General features: G+C 42.8%; 1 protein-coding gene across 6 annotated transcripts in view; it reads right to left on the bottom strand.

Annotated features, from left to right (window-relative positions):
* Atp13a3 (ATPase 13A3) overlaps positions 1 to 17304 on the bottom strand; it is a 99454-nt gene extending 82150 nt beyond the window's left edge. For 5 of the 6 annotated variants that reach the window (XM_052740525.1, XM_052740529.1, XM_052740524.1 and 2 more), the window contains exons 1-2: positions 17176 to 17304; positions 16300 to 16344 (exon numbers count right to left, since the gene is read on the bottom strand). The gene's annotated coding sequence lies outside the window, so the exon portion shown is untranslated. Of the gene's footprint in view, positions 1 to 16297; positions 16345 to 17175 lie in introns of all 6 variants that reach the window. The other variant, XM_052740523.1, reaches the window with a different exon arrangement.
* Between the last annotated feature and the right edge of the window lie 377 nt (positions 17305 to 17681).

A 17681-nucleotide genomic window follows, 5' to 3' on the forward strand; every position in this document is an offset into this window, starting at 1 on the left:
TGTGTTTTCTTTTTCTAAGACAGGCCCCACTTTGGTGCAGGCTTGCCCACAACTCACACCCAGGGCCTCACACAAGCTCAGCAGGTGCTCTAAGCTACAGGTAGTTACATGTATTTCCTTTCGAGGCTTTGGTTCAGCTGAGTACATGTATTAACAACCCATATTACAAATATGATAAGTAGCTGCAAATTACTTTTTGGTTTTTGTTGTTGTTTGTTTTTCGAGATAGGGTTTCTCTGTGTAGCTCAGGCTGTCCTGAACTCTTTGTAGACCAGGCTGGCCTCAAACTCAAAAGATCTGCCTCTCTCTGCCAAGTATGTGTCACCACAGGCTGACTGCAAATTCTTATTTTATTGAATTCATCTACAGAATTAAGCAAGCAAGTGCATCATCACATTAAGAGCAGAATAAACTAGGTGTAGTGGGGCACGCCTTTAATCCCAGCACTCAGGAGGCAGAGGCTGAAAAAGACCTCTGTGAGTTCAAGGTCAAACTGGTCTATATAGTGAGTTCCAGGCCATCCAGGTGGGGTGGTGGGGTGGCCTGGTGGGCTGGTTTTCAAGATGGGGTTTTAGTTCTGGTAGTCCTAGAACTCACTTTGTAGACCAGTCTGGCCTCAAACTCACTGAGATTCATCTGCCCCTGACTTCCAGGTGCAAGGATTCACCACCATGCCCAGCCCTGTTTGGGGTTTGTTTGTGTGTTGTTTCCTCGTTTTGTTTTTTGAGACCCTGTCTCTTCAAAGAAGAAAGGGACAAAAAAGCTTGGGCACTGTGTACAGCCTGCTGTTGCACCCTTTCACCTGTAGATGGCAACCCAACATTGCTGAAGAAAAAGGGAATATGGCTGAAGCCAACTAAAATACTCACTGGTTCAAGATGAGCTATTATGCACCAATTTGTTGAGAAGACTGGAAATGTCAGTATGAAAAGGAGTTGCTTTCTGAAGTGCTATTTTCATTTACGTGTCTCAAGAGAAAAATCATATATACAACAAAAACCGTAATGAGGGCTGGGCCTGGTGACAAAGGCCTTTAAAATCCCAGCACTCAGAAGCAGAGACAGGAGATATGTGAGTTCAAGGGCAGCCTGGTCTAATACAGTGAGTTTCCAGGACAGTCAGGGCTCAATAGTGTGACCCTCTCAAAAACCAAAAATAGGTTCCTGGGTGTGCTCAGGCTGCCCCCCCACAGTAGGACCTTTCTCCAGTTGGTGAACATCGATGACGTCCGAGCCACCAACCTCAACTCAGTGATAGTTGGCGTGAAGCACAATGGCTCTGCATGGACATTATTATTCGATGGATATCAGATGATTGTGCTCAGTGCCCACCTCACTGCTCAGGAAATGTCCACTGCCTTGGCCTCCCACATCTGGGCCAGGAACACAGTGGCAGCATCTGCACCCAGCACAGATAAGCTTGGCCTGGGGAAGGACCCCGGTGCTGACATTGCATAAGAGTCCTACAACCAAATGTTAGGTTTGTGACTAAAGACAGTTGTCTGTAGCACGAATCTTAGATGGTCTTAATAAAATCAAGCCTGAAGCCAGGTATATGGGGTGAATGCTGGAAGATCAGAGAAGCAGAACAAGCCACAGCCATCTCACCTTGCCAATTCCTCAGCCGATCCTGTTTCCTCAGACTGGAAACCTCTGAGTCCTCATCCAGAATGAATCTTAGCTGAACTGCTCCTAAAAGTCTAAACCAGCTCTAGTTCCTCATCCTCACGCCTGAAATACCTTTCTGCTTCCCGCCATCACTTCCTGGGATTAAAGGCTCTTGTTACCACGCCTAGCTGTTTCCAGTGTGGCTTTGAACTCACAGAGATCCAGGCGGATCTCTGCCTCTGGTATGCTAGGATTAAAGGCGTGTGTGCCACCATTTTCTGGCCTCTGTATCTAGTGGCTGTTCTGTTCTCTGACCCCAGATAAGTTTATTAGGGTGCACGATATATTGCGGAACACAACATCACCACAGTTGTCTAAGAAGAGTTGGTCTTAATAACTCAAAATGCTACATGAAGGTCACAAAACAGACTAACAGTGCAAGAGTTCTGACATTTAACAGTGCTTTTGGGTAAGATAAGTAAGAGTAGGCAGATGGTGAAGGGTCTGGACAAATTTGAATTTTTCTTTTTCACTTTCCCTCGCTGCTTACCGATACTTGAATCTGGCTTCATCTCTCACCCAAGCATCTTTTAATTAAATATTTACTGCCAAATGAAAATAAAGCATAGACACGTGTGGTAAAACACTCAGCCATTAGACAGGTGATAAAAACAACAAACAGGCCAGGTGCACCCTAATACAGATACAAAGAGTGAATTCTGAGAAGGGTATGGGGGAGGGGCACTAAAGCAAAGTATGATGACTCATTTGTGTGTGCGTCCACACACGTCATAATGAAATTCACTACTTTATAGCTGAACTTAAAATTAATTTTAACAACAACAACAAAAAAAAAGAAGCTCCTAGCATAGTGGTGACATACTATGGAAGTGAAACAGGAGGATCTGGTACTTAAGGCCATCCTCACTACACAGTGGCTGTTGAGACCAGCCTGGTGAACTACGAAGACCTGTCTCTTTTAGTAAGACTAAACTGGGTGTGGTGGCACATAGCTTTAATCCCAGAACTAGGAGTCTCTGGCCAGACTGGTCTACAGAGTTCCAGGATAGCCAGAGCTACACACAAAGAAACCGGGTGCATTGGTGGTGCATCCTTGCAATCCCAGCACTTGGGAGGCTAAGGCAGAAAGAATGTAAGTTTAAGCCATCCTGGGCTACATAATAGCTTTCCTCCCTCTTAAAAGAGATCAATCAAAAGAAAAATATATCTTTGGTATACACAAGGCCTTGGGTTAATCATCAACAAAAGAAAGCGGGAAAAAGAATTTATACTATCTTTTTAGAAAACCAGCTCACAACATCTTTACATTTCTAATCTAATTTTTTTTAAAGATTTATTATTTATGATGTATACAGTGTTCTGCCTGCACACCAGAAGAGGGCACCAGATCTTATTACAGATGGTTGTCAGTCACCATATGGTTGCTGGGAATTGAACTCAGGACCTTTGGAAGAGCAGCGAGTGCTCTTAACCTCTGAGCCATCTCTCCAGCCCCAACATTTCTAATCTATATATACCTTAATCTAACAATTCTAATTAAAATCCATGGCATGTGTTATCTAGACTAAGTATATATGCATAAAACATATTCCTACTGTTCAGTTTGTACCAAGGGAAAACAAAACCCTAAGCACCTTATAATCTATTTCAATGTCTGTCAACAGAATGTATGGATAGCTTATGAAATCAAGGCAAATTAGTTAAATTTATGTGTAGAGACCAAGATAGCTCTATACAGGAACAAAGAAATATGACTAATATACCACCTTTGTAGCAATCAAAGAGTTGTGTGTTTGTGTTTAAAAACAAGCAATGAGGCACGAACAGTGGTGCATGGCTTTAATCCCAGCACTCTGGAGGCAGAGGCAGGCAAGTCTCTGAGTTTGAGGCCAGCCTGGTCTATACAATGAGTTCCAGGCTAGCCAGGGTTTCACAGTGAGACCGTCTCAAAAGAGGGAGAGTGGGAAGGGAGGGGGAGGAACTGTAAGATCCACCAAAGTGTTACCATTAAATCAGAAAGTGTAAATATTGTCCAATAGATGTCACCAGTATCATATACTTCAAGTTCCTCTACATAACTGAGTGCAAAATTTGTGTTCTTTTTCCCCCCTCTAAGGGTGACAGTGGGATTCACTGGAATAAAAAAGTTATTTTAAAACAAGCAAAAGTGATATAGTACAAGAGCCACTGAGTACAACAAGGGTTCAGAAAACAAGAGTCCCAGCAATAGTCTATCGATGTAAACAAGGCAAACTGCCCAACGAGTCTAATGAACAACTTAAATCTGCAATTTCAGACTTAAGGTTAAGGGTTTCTTTGAATAATATATAAATGAAAGGGTCTCCCATTTAATGCAAATTAGTGTCAGCTTAAAACTATAATACTATTAGCTAAAACACTAATAACTTGGTTGACATTTAAATCAATAATTTAAAAATGATACTTGAAATCTAAATGCTCATTAGTTCTGAGACTGCTATTTTTCACATTTTACCACAGCTAACACTGGAGTACTTTTTAAATGTTATTGTTGCTGTCAGCAGGTAACTGATGATACATGGGTCACTGCACAAAATGCTCAGTTATTATCACTGTTCGTATTTCTCCAAATTAAGTGATGTGTACACACTGTTAGTGGTAAGTACATGTTTAAAGTTACTAATGCATTTGAAATGACTACACTACAGTTGGATTGGCAAACAAAAAGTAATAGCATCAACAGAAAAGACTCAAAATACAGCAGCAGAGTGGACAGGAAGAGCTGGGATGAAAAGGGGGGATAGAGAATACTGACAAGGAAGAAATACACAACAAAGACAAGAACATTTCCAGAGACTAGATTATATTCCTAAATCCTCAGTACGTCTGGGAGATAGAAACCCCAGAAATGTTTTCTGAGACAAGGTCTGACATGTCACAGGCTGGCCTCCAACTTGTAGGTATACTTTGATCCTCCTGACTCCATCTCCTGGGTGCTGGCCTTACAGACCAGACCCGAGCCACAATGCCTGGTCTATGTGGTGGATTGGGGGAAGGGAGGGAAGCTTTCTGCATGTCAGGCAAGCACTGGACCAACACAAGCTAACTTCCAGCACTTCGTTTTGTTGTTCTTTTATCAACAGAAAACCTTGTGTTTACTTTCAGTAACTCAGCATGGTTTGCTTCAGGATTACTGCACAGCTTTCAAAAAACCAAAACTCATTTCATTCATGATCTTTACTACAGTATGATTCATATTTCACTCTTCCAAGCTTGATGATTTGAAGGTTCAATCACAAAGAAGCAGAAAATCAGTAGGAAATTATTCTTTACAAAAGACACAATCCTGCACATTTACAATTGTAGCTAACAAGAACATGGCGGGCCATATCTTTAGAGGAGAGAGTTGTGTGTTGAGGTAAGGTATAATTATAATGGAGAGGCTGGCTTCTAACGCTAAATCTTCTTTCTTCAGCCTCCCAGGTAGCTGGATTAAAGGCACATATATCTGGCTTATGTGAACTTCAGAAATTGTATGAATTTGTGTTTTTCTGCTTTATTCCTTTTCTTAATTCAAAGCCTGCTATGTTGATTCAATGCAGCACAAAAGACTTCAAAACAATTATATTCTATGAAAATTTTAAAAATATACTCAGGTAGCAAAGGCAGAAAAATCACTGGTTCAAGGCCGGCCTAGGCTATCTAGCAAGACCATGCCTAGGGGAAGGGGGTAGTGTTGGGTGTGGTGGCACTTCATTTAATCCCAGCACTCAGGAAGCAGAAGTAGACAGATCCATGAGCAGGAAGCAGGTCCTGTCTATACACTGAGGTCCAGCCAGTGTAGGCTACATAGTACAACAAACGTGTACCGGTATATTTAGCCTAGAAACCACCTTTATCAGCATCTACTCAATTTACCGATACTACCAGGGCTTCATCCACACTAGGCAAGCACTCTTACCACTGGACGCTCACTCTAGCACAATCCCAGGCCTAAACAGTATCTTTTTAAAGAATGACATTGATAGTACCAGCTTCCACGAGATTATTTTCTAAAAATTCATTAAACCAATTGTTGCTGCAAATAAAGCTGATCCATTTATTCATGGAGAAAACAGTGACCCGGCTTCCAAGAAGGCCCACAAATGTCCTTTCTACTTCCCACAATTCTGCTTAACTGCAGTTTACCTTATACTAACCTAAATAGAAAGGCCAGGTTACCAAGCTACCACTTCCTATGATCACTTAATTGTTAATGTCCCCTGGACTGTTTTTGTAACAATGTCACCAGGGACAAAGTATGCCACTACTGGAATGTCTATGATGGCAACAACTGCCCATCCATCAGCTTTCACCACTGATTTCTCATTTCCATCAGATGCACAGATTCAACCTCTCCATGCTTGTTTACAGACAGTTAAAATTCAACCTTTCCTCAAAATATCCTGCCCCTCAAACTTACCAATTCATTCTCCCCTTAATGATTATAATTTGTCTAAAACAACAAATTTACAAGTCACCCTAGACCCCACTATCTAACACCTATACCAAACGGGGCATCATTTCTATCCTTTCCCATGCCACATCACCATCCCTATCTCCACCGCCATTCCTCAATCCAGGTCCTCCTTCCAGTCTCCCCATTCACGTCTATGCAAATCAACTACGACCTCTACTCTGCTGTGTGAAGTCTCAGCTTGCCACTCTCTGCAACATCATTTCCCAAATCTGTAAGAGTACCTCCAGAGCATTTCAAGATTCCCTGCTCCTATAAAGAGAATAAATAGTAGTTTTAAACAAAGTTAAAACACTGCTCTACAGCTAGCATCTGAAGTCCCACAATGCAAAATATGTATTTCTCTATCAACGTGGAAGTGGAGTCCACAGTAAAAACTAATTACAAGACTTCTAAGAGCCTTTAGTATCTGTCACTTATCAACTGCTATCATTCACACGTACAAACTTTACATCTCCTTCACACAGAGCACAAGTTGTAGCTCTTCAAATAGCCCTACCACTTCCTGACTCCATTCTTCTGTACACAAATACTCTTTCTGCCAAGAATGCCTTCCCAAACCTAGTCGGGCTGAGGCGCCTCTATTAATCCTTCAAGCCAACTCAAGCTACTAAGCTTTCTTTGATTGTTCTTTCAATCTTCTTCTGGCAGAGGACTCCTCCCACTTTTCCCCACTACTCCAATTGTCAGAGCAGTTACCAAAGACATCAAATTTAGCTTGAAAAGCTTAAGTTTCAGATTCAAGCGAGACCTGGTAATACAATCGAATGAATGAAATGAGGTAAGACCAGAGGTGGAATCGTTCTTTTTTTCTGGACAAAATCTTACAATAAATTTTGGGTTTGGGCATGCTCCCTCATCTCAACCCTATACTCTTTCTCAACTAATTTAGCCAGATCCTTTCCTACCCTTTAGCCCTCCTTATACAACCCCATCACAATATTATGTCCATCAAATTAACTCCTTTTTCTCTCTAGAGCAGTAGTTCTCAACCTTGCTAATGCTGCGACCCTTCAATACAGTTCCTCATGTTGTGGTGACCCCCAACTATAAAATTATTTCATTGCTACTTCATAACTGCAATTTTGCTACTGTTATAAATCACAATGTAAACATCTGATATGAGGAATATGGGGTGATAGGCAACCCCAAAGGGGTTGTGACCCACAGGTTGAGAACCACTGCTCCAGAGTCCTTCGGCTCAGAGGTTAATGTCTACAGAACTGACAGCTGGAGACTGGGTAAGAGGGTCAGTGGGTAAAGCACTTGCGAGGCTCTGAAGACAGGCAGATCCCTGAGGCTCACTGGCCAGGTAGTCTCAGGACAGTGAGAGAGAGGGTCTCGAAGATAAGGCAGAGGAGATGGAGAGATAGTTCAGTGTTTAAGAGCACTGGCTTGAGGGTGGTGGTACCCAGCGCACTCCTTTAATCCCAGCACTACGGAGGCAGAGGCAGGGCAGATCTCTGTGAGTTCAAGGCCAGCCTGGTCTACAGAGGGAGTTCCAGGATGGCCAGGACTACACAGAGAAATCCTGTCTCAAAGAAACAAAACAACAAAAAGAAACAGCAACACAAAGAGACAGGTAAATAATACCATATAAAACACCCCAAGAGCTGGAGAGATGGCTCCAAGGCTCCCAGAAGTCATATGGCAGCTCACAACCGTCTGGAACTCCAGTTCCAGAGGTTCTGATGTCTATTTCTGGCCTCAATGGGCACCAGGTATTCACAAGGTATACATACATACATGCAGGCAAAACACCTATGCACATAAAATTTTTAAACGGAGAGGAAAAAGTCACGTATCAACAGAAACACCTAAAGTTCCCAACATGAACTTCTCAGACATTGCTACTAAAGATGAAAGCAATGGTGTTTTCTCTATGAAAAGCCAGAATAAAACATCAAAGACAAAGATCCTCAAGCACCTTCCAATATTCACACTACCTGTTTTAAACACGCTGAGTATTATTGAACTAATAAACACTAGCATGTTACATTTACTAGAACTCACTCTTAAACTCTCTAAGGCAAATGTTGTTTGGCAAATGAAGAAAGTAAAAAGGTTAATTGATTTATGTATCCCAGACACAGGGCCAGTAAGTTTTAGGGCTATATATAATTAAAAAATCACATCCATGTGGCTCAGAAGTCACAAGTTGGCTGGGCAGTCACTACTCGGGAGGCAGAGGTAGGAGGATCTCTGTGAGTTTGTGGCCAACCTGGGACATTCACTGGGAGTGAATTCCAGGACAACCAGGACTACATAGAGAAACCCTGTCTCAAAAAAAAAAAAAAAAAAAAAATCACTCACACTCACACTCATACATACAAACACACACAAGTCACAGGTCTATCCAATAAATCTTGCTCTCTTCCAGGGCATATGACTGTTAAAATTTTCTGTGGTTATTTTGAGACAGTCTTGCTATACAGGCCTGGAAGGCCTTGTATTCACTATGGAGGCCAGAATGGTTTCAAATGCCTGTCAATCCTCCTACCTCAGCATTCTGAGTGCTAAGATTACAGATGAGCACCACATTACATCCATTCACTTGTCAAAGGACATGTCTCAGTTAGGCAGAGTGGCACATTCCTATAATTCCACAACTTGGAAAGTGGAGAATGAAGGAAGAAGAATCAGAGTTGAAGACTAGGCTGAGCTATATGAGACTGTTTCAAAACAGATTCCAAAGGTAACCTGTCCTAAAGCCTTAGGGAAAACTGGCTACTGAAATTCAAAGACAGTATATCAATTTCCAATCAATTTTTCAAGCTGGTACTTTTTTTTTGGGGGGGGGGGTCAGTTCTGGGGACTGAACTCAGGGTCTTGCACACCCAAGGCAAGTGGCCACTTCCAGCTCCAAGGCAGTCTTCAAAGATATTTCCCCCTGGGTGATGTTCCCATAGACAGGCCTTCCTTCAGTGTGAACTGAGGTCCAAAAAGCAGGATCTAAGACATAACTTGATTTTAACTCAAATACAGATTAACCAGAAAGAACTTGGAGCTAGACCCAGTGGCAAAGGCTTGTATTCTCACCTACTAGAGAGGCTAAGGCCGTTAACTAAAATTCAGGCTTGCCTGGACTACAGAGTTCAAGACCATCCTAAGCACTGTAAGAAGACTTTCAGTGCTTAAGAAAGGCAAAACATTCCTAAAAAAAAAAAAAAAAAAAAAAAAAATGCAAGGGTTTACACTATAGCTCAGTGGCAGAATGCTTGCCTAGCATGCAGGAAGCCCTACATTCAATCCCCAGTACTGTAAAGAAAAGATTAAGAACCAAAACACTAGACTTTTATAACAAAATAAAGTATTTTTCAGCCGGGCGGTGGTGGCGCACGCCTTTAATCCCAACACTCGGGAGGCAGAGCCAGGCGGATCTCTGTGAGTTCCAGGCCGGCCTGGACTACCAAGTGAATTCCAGGAAAGGCGCAAAGCTACACAGAGAAACCCTGTCTCGAAAAATCGGGGGTGGGGTGGGGGGGTATTTTTCATTGTATTTCATAAATGGGGGGGGAGATATTCTAAGATATGGTAAAAAAAAAAAAAAAACCCCACCTCAGACACACGTGAGAAACATTCCATGGCTCATTTTAAAACAAACTAAAAATAGTGTTAAGAAATCTGACAAGCAATCAAAAGGCAACTCTGAAAAGTTGGTTCTCTGTACATCTTTAATCCTAGTACTTGGGAGGCAGGAGCAGGCAGACCTCTGTGAGTTCGAGGCCAGCCTGGTCTACAGAGTAAGTTCCAGGACAGCCAGGGCTACACAGAGAAACTCTAATCTCTTTAAAAAAAAAAAAAAAAGGTTGGTTCTGCATAGAGCAGTGGTCCTCAACCTCCCTAATGCCATAACCCTTTAATACAGTTCCTCATGCTGTGGTGCCCCCAACCATAAAATTATTTTCGTTGCTACTTCATAATCGTAACTTTGCTAGTTATGAATCATAAATATCTGGTATGTGACCCAACAGGAGTCACAGAGTATCACACTGAATTCTGAGAGTGCTACTATGGTCTTAGGATCACAGCCTGTGCCACAAATCAGGTTTGACCATCCATATATATGCAATAAGCCAACAGTCAAATCAATAGTGAAAACAGAAGGAGATTTAGTCAATGTGCCTCTGGTGTGAGGAGGGACAAAGAGATGCAGCGACCCCTGACCAAGTCCATTTTCTGGGTCTTAACATGAGGTCAAAGTTTAAGAAGAGGGCTAGAGTTCTATATTCGTACTAAGCAGTCCAGGTCAAGCAAGGTGTGGTTCTGCACTTTCTCTCCTGGAAGGTACTATGTCAAGTTGTAAATTTCTGTCTGAAAGGAGTACTGTGTCCGTCCATGCATCTATCCATCCCCTTCCCTCCCCACAGGGCTTATGCTTTAGGCTTTCTCTTCTCCCAACATGAGATTCCTAGGGGAGCTTCCATTTCTTGGGGCCACTGTTTCAATAGTCATTGGACACAAGTGTCTCTTTAGAGTCTCTTCACCTTGGCCAGGCTGGTTAGAGTGCCACTACTAGAATACAATAGAAGACCCACAAGAAAAGTACACTGACCTGACTGGAATCAAGCCAGACCCTTTATTAACATGCTGCCATTTACCTCCCCAGACACCAGCTTCTGCTGTAAGAAAGAGCCAGTCTAAATAGTCTGCTACCTCTCATTATTTATTATTATTATTATTTTCTACTCTTGGACCTTTATTTTAATGCCAAATGCTTTTGTGAAGAAAACAAGAAAAAATAAGAGTAAATAAATCCAGACTACTATTAAGGCACAATTCATTCTTTCTAACCTTTTTTTCCTATTCTAAGTCACATGATTGCTCATTCCAAGGTAAGAGTTGCAGAAAAGAATATGAGAAAGTTCTAATTAACAAATTAATTTCGTATCCTAAAATCTATTTATTTTTAAGCTGTTTTACCACCTCAGATTCAACCAAAGGTCCCAACATGACCCATGGGTCTAAGGTGTCAACAGCCCTGGTTTTAGAATTGTTCTGTGGAACTCTCCAACAATTCCCATCCTCAGGTAACTTTAGTTTAAGATATATGCATTTTTGGATAGTTCTCTTCTTCATTCCATTTTTCAAGTCTAAGAAGCAATAATTATCATAAAAATAAATTTTAAACTATTATAGTAGTTATTATAGTAGTGATCATGTTTTTGTCATTTACTATTCATGATACTTTATCCTTTCTGTTATTTTTTTTATTTTGTTATTCGGAGTCAAGGTCTTGTTAGGTAGTAGCCCAGGTTAACCTTGAATTTTCAGTGAGCCTCTTATGTCAGCCTCTTGAGGTTACCAGCCAACACTACCATATCCAATTTGTTTCGTTTAGAGCCAAAGTATCAGTAAGCTTCACAGACTGGTTTTGAACTATTAACCGCAATCATCCTCATGCCTTAGCCTCCCCAGTCATAAACTATAGGCTCACAAGCACTGTGCCCAGACATATACGTTATTTTTAATATCAGTAATGTCAACATTTTAACTAATACTTAATCCTATCACTGATTATCAGGTTATCATTAACTTCAGGACATTCTACCTTTTAAATAACTACTTTCCGCAAGATGAAGCTGTGGCTGGGAAAAGACTCAGTGGTTAAGAGCACACGCTGCTCTACCAGAGGACCCAAGTTTGATTTCAAACATCCACATCAGGCAGCTCACAACTGCTTGTAACTCCAACTCCCAGGGGATCTGACACCTGTGGCTTCTATAGGCACCTGAATTCTTAGACACAGACACACAGACACATAATTTAAAAAAAAATAAAAAATAAAAAAATAGGGCTAGAGAGATATAGCTCAGCAGCTAAAAGCACTTGTTGCAGCCAGACATGGTGGTACACACCTTTAATTCCAGCACTCAAAGGGAGGCAGAGGCAGGAAGACCTCTGTAAATTCAAGGCTATCCTGTTCTACAGAGCAAGTTCCAGGATAGCTAGGACTACATAGAGGCCCAGTAACAGAACCTCCCCGCCTAAAAAAAAAAAAAATTGTTGCTCTTGCAGAACTTTGGCTCAGTTCCCAGCATCCACATGATGGTTCATAACCATTCACAGGCTCAGTTCCAGGGATCTGATGCTCCCTCTGGTCTCCTTAGGCATTAAGCATACATGCGGTACACAAACACACGCAGGCAAAACATTCATAAAATAAAAGCAATTTTATATTTTATAAATAAATCAATAATTTTTAAAACATTAAATAAGCCTAGAACACTTGATATTTTTACCTGAATTCTGAACTTCTCTCTCAAAGTAAGAAAATTCAAGTAAGAATCCAAGATAGGACATGGCTTTGATTATTACATAGTTACTCTCTGTATATATGGGCCGGTTAGCTTCAATTAACAAAAAGTTACAAATCCCCAAAGGCTAAATCCTGTAGCCCACCTCTTAGCTCAAGATTTAGCTAGATCAGATACAACATAAAGTCGCCCCCTTAAACCAACTGGGCAGTCCAAGACCTCCCAGTGCACACATGAAACTGAGTGTAGGACCAGACTTTGTATATACATTTTCTCCTATACATACATGTCTATGAAGTTTAATTTATAAATTAAGCACAGTAAGATTATCAACAATATTGGAGCAACTTAACATTACACTATAATGGAAACATTGCAAATGTGATCTCTATTTTTTTCTCTTAAAATATCTTACCCTTAACTTAAGGAAGCAATTTCTAGTTTTTCTTTGGATAATCTGAATTGCTAGCTGTATCAAAAGGGATACTTACAATACTAAAATACCCCAACAGTCTACTTGTTGGCCACAATGGCTAGTATTTCACTAGTAGGCACAGACAGTGAGTACACTGAACCATGGTGACTCATGACTAGGCCAGAACAATGGCACAGTACAAAATTTCATCACTATTCCAAACAACACAAAACGTAAATGTCTAGATCCATGGTTCTCGACATTCTTAATGCTTCGACGCTTAATACAGTTCCTCACATTGTGGTGACCCCCAACCATAAAATTATTTTTGTTGCTACTTCGTAACTAATTTTGCTGTTTTGGATCGTAATATAAGTATTTTTGGAGATAGGCTTGCCAAAAGGGTCACAACCCACATGTTGAGAACCACTAGTCTGGATGGTTTATTTCTGGAATTTTCCATCTAATATTTTTTAAAACCACAACTGAATGATGGTTAACTGAAACTACTGAAGGTTAAACTATGAATGTGTACTGAGTAGAAGGGATACTATTGTATTCAGAATACATTTCATCACCAGAATTCTAGGGCACATCAAGTGTATCAACTTAAGATGTTAGAGACTAAATTAACCACTTTCGGTATACCTCTGAACTGTTTTAAGAGTGTGCTTGTCAATAAATGCTAAGCTGTTAACTCTTGCTCAATGTGTGGTCTAGTCACATACAAGGTCTCACAACCAGTACTTATTATCGTTAGTGTAGGCCACCAAGTATAGTACCAAACAATCTGTGTTACAGGCCTGGAGTAACAACAGATCTATAATCCTGGCTACTTAGGAATCCTGGACAGTTCAGGTGAAGGCCATCCTGGGCTACACTGCAAGTTCAAAGCGAACTGGACAAGTGAATTGAAGCCTTATACCAAAAGGGGCTGGGGATGTAGCTCTGTATAGTGTTTGCCTACCATCTGTGAAGCTCTGAGTTCAAATTCAAGTACCACAAAACAACAAAATCCATTTTATATAAGGCCCTATTAAAGCCAGGCAGTGGTGGTGCACACTACTAATCCCAGCACTCAGGAGGCAGGGAGATCTCTGTGAGTTCGAGGACAGCTTGGTCTACAGAGCAAGTTCCAAGAGAGCCAAGACTACACGGAGAAACCCTGTCTCGAAAAAGAGAAAACAAAAAGATCATATTATCAAGATCACTTTGAAATTCTATTTTTTGTCTTCCAAGACCTTAGTCGTCCTTCAGATTTTATTTCACCATCACCCAACACTGGGGAAAAATACAGATGAGGACAAAATTTCCCAGTTTGCTCTCCTGTCACTGCCTGTTCTCAAAGTCTGACTACTGACTGGGTTCCATGAGTCAGTAATTCGATCCCAGCATATTGCTAAGATTACTATTTATTTCAGGAATGAAACACGTTCTTCCGTGGTTACAAAGCCACCATGATATAAAAAACACAATGCACAACATGGGAAGAAGAAAGGAACTCTAAGTGCCAGGAGAGCTGAGTGCTCCTTTCTTTACATAGGCTCAGGTAACCCTCAAGCCCCTTTGACATGTTATCCTCTAAATTGGAATGAAACAGGAAAGGGGAAAAAAGAACAGTTAAGCAACTTACAGTTTAAGGACTTTGAAGACAGCCACAATCTAAGTTTAATACTACTTTCTGCAACACAGAAGTTCTTCTTTCTAGGTTTGTGAAAGTGTGTGACAAGGAACTTATTGCAAAACCTCAGTCTCCTCATCTAGAAAATGAAGTTCAATAACTACCAAGAATTTATTTTAGAGCCTAGCATACAATAACCTCTCAGTAACTACTGGCATTGACAAAAACAGAACACTAGCAGTCAGGTCTGAGGCCCATACTCCACACTCTCTATCACAGTTTTCTACAGTTGTCAACAGAGTTTCACAGAGCTCAGGCTAGCCCTAAACTGAGTCTGTGGTTGAGGATGCCTTGAACTTCTTCTGATCCTCCTGCAGATTACAAGCATTTGACACCACAACCAGGATTTTACCCTGGATAGAGCCTCATGAATATAGTAGCAAGCACTTTACCAACTGAACTACATCCCCAGCCCAAACACTTATTCACAGAAGAATCGATATTTGAAAAATAAACGTTTTGGGCTGGAGAGGTGACTCAGCAGTTAAGAGCACTGGTTGCTCTTCCACAGGACCAGGGTTCACTTCCCAGCACTCACATGGCAGCTCACAATTGTAACTCCAGTTCCAGGGAATCCAACACCCTCACACAGACATACATGCAGGCAAAACACCAATGCACATAAAATAAAAATAAATGATTTTTAAAAAATTTGGAAAACTTGACATTACCTACTGAACTCTTTTAATACTAAAATCTGATTACAGAACCAAGTACACCTCATCAGACATTGAGTTTTGTTCTAATAACTATGAAACTAGTTCCATACCAATAGAGAACTTGTATTATTTCAAACTCGTTCTAAATTAAACTTCAAATTGTTACTAGTTGGCCTGGACAAAGAAATCAATCATCCTACAACATCTCAACGTGAAGCAATTCAAATAATACCACTCTTCCTCCCCATCCCATAACCAAAAACAATGTTTAAAATCTCAACTACATCACCCTCAGCTTAATCTAATGATGAATGATTGGGAAGTGGTAAGAGCAGCTATTAATACTAGGAAAGCAGCAAAATGTATCCTCTAGGCTAGAGGGAGCGGGGCTGCCTGTAATTCAACCCGGGCTGCACACAGCCGACCTTGTTTTTAAAACATTTTTCTTCTTCTTCTACAACAACCATTAGTAGATTTACTATTTCAAAAAAACCTTCAGAAACTGATGAACTTTTGAAGCTATCATTAAGCCCAGATGGGATGTCCACACAATCTACTTTGGAAACCACAGCCTATTCAGCAAAGCGACAATCCTCAAAAAAGAATGCTACAAAATCAATGTGTGTTTTAGTAAAGAGGACTGGTTCTAATCAAAGGTGGAGCACTTTTAATGATGTCCTGGCCCTTCAAAAATAAAAATCACTGGAATTAGAGCGATGGCTCAGCAGTAAGAGGGCTTGCTGCTCTTACAAAGGACCTGAGTTCGGCTCCCAACACCCACAGCAGGCAGCTCACACCACCTCTAACTCCAGTTCCAAAGGGTCTGGCCTCCGAGGGCACCCACACATGTTACAGACATACACACATAAATAAAAAATACTTTAAAATAACAATAAACTTCCATGTTAGCCACAAACCCTCTAGTAGAATGTTCATCCTTAAAAGTTCCCACATCCCTTGGAGTTAAAAAAAAAAAATCCTAACTTCGTGACTCACAGATCAAAACTCACTATTAACATACTCAAGTATGTTCCATTCAGTTCAGAATCATGTAAGTTTCTAGGTTTACAACGCCCATTTATTTTGCACTAACATAAACCACTAAATACAGTTCTAAATCTAAAACATTAATGATTAGTAGTTAATTACATAAGTGACTCACACCTCTTATGTGCAGACACCCAAGATCCTAGGACGCTGCTGTCAGTCCTAAGGGAAAAGGAAACAATAAACACCTGTCACAAAAGCTTTCCAAATTGGGAAGCCCCGAACAGTTACAGTCAATCCCCGTTGCTATTCCTTCCCTCCCTCCCTCCCAACTCCACACCCCATCATAAAATACATCATTCAGCCAACAGTCTGTGTGAAGGGCAGACCAGAAAGAACTATACTAGCGGAATGGGCTCTGGGTCCTTCTGGTCCTCAAGGCCCGGCCTTTCTCTTCACAATCTCGAGTGTTGACATCTCATCATATCCGAAGTCACTTTTCCTTTCTCGATTACCTCGGTTATCTATAAAGTGTGCCGATAATACCCTAGGTAATCTACTACTACTCCATGGCCGGGGCCGAACTTGAACTCAGTCAGCACCGGCACGAACCCATCAGGGACTCTGCCCACACTCTTCCTTCGGGGCACATCACCTTCTAGACTTTCTAGAGCGGCTGACCCACCGGCCCGGGGCCGCACGCAGCGGATGCACTCCAGGCCGCCTCCACACCCACACGTGGTCCCAGACAGTGCCGGGTCTCGTCGCCCTCTCCCCGTGTCACACACACACACACACACACACACACACACACACACACACACAGACAGTGCCGGGTCTCGTCGCCCTCTCCCCGTGTCACTCACTCACACACACACACACACACACACACACACCCCTTTCCCCGAGAGGTGATGTCCAATTCGGGCCGAGGAAGCAGCCAGCCACAGACTCACCTGGTACCCGCCACCCGGGCGACGCCGCTCGCCTCCTCCAGCCTCCCCATCTCCGCCGCCGCCGCCCGCCCCACACCCCGCTCACCCAATCACTCACCAGCCGCGTCGCCGTGCTGACTCCTCGGCGGCCTCCCGGCCCGGGCAGCCAAAAGGCCGCAGGGGACCGGGCGGCCGCTTTCGCCGCCGCCACCGCCGCCGCCGCCGCCGCCTCTCAGCCCAGCCCCATCGCCCTCGGCCAGCGCCGGCGGCCGCGGGTCGCTGGGGCTCGAGGCGCCGCCGCCGCGCGTCGCGGCTCGGACAGTGGGGACGGAGGCGCAGCGGCGGGGCCCGGGCCGCACCGGGCGCAGGGGCGTCCGCGCTCCGCTCGTCGGCGCCCGCGGCGGCGGCGGCGGCGTACAACCGGGCAGGGCGAGAACAAGGGAGCGCGGCGCGGAGGACCGGCAGGGTTTCGGGGGGCGGTCCGCGTTGAGAAGAGGCCTCCCGCCGTCGGCGACGAAGCGGACCCCCCTCCCCGCGGCCACGGCGCCCGGTCACGCTGCGGGGAGGGCCGGCGGGCACACGGGGAGCGCCCCGCGAGCTCAGGACTCCCGCGCCGGATGTGAG

Source organism: Peromyscus californicus, unplaced genomic scaffold (genome assembly GCF_007827085.1).
Source record: "Peromyscus californicus insignis strain IS unplaced genomic scaffold, ASM782708v3 Scaffold_16__1_contigs__length_79575227, whole genome shotgun sequence".
Taxonomy (NCBI): Eukaryota; Metazoa; Chordata; class Mammalia; order Rodentia; family Cricetidae; genus Peromyscus; species Peromyscus californicus.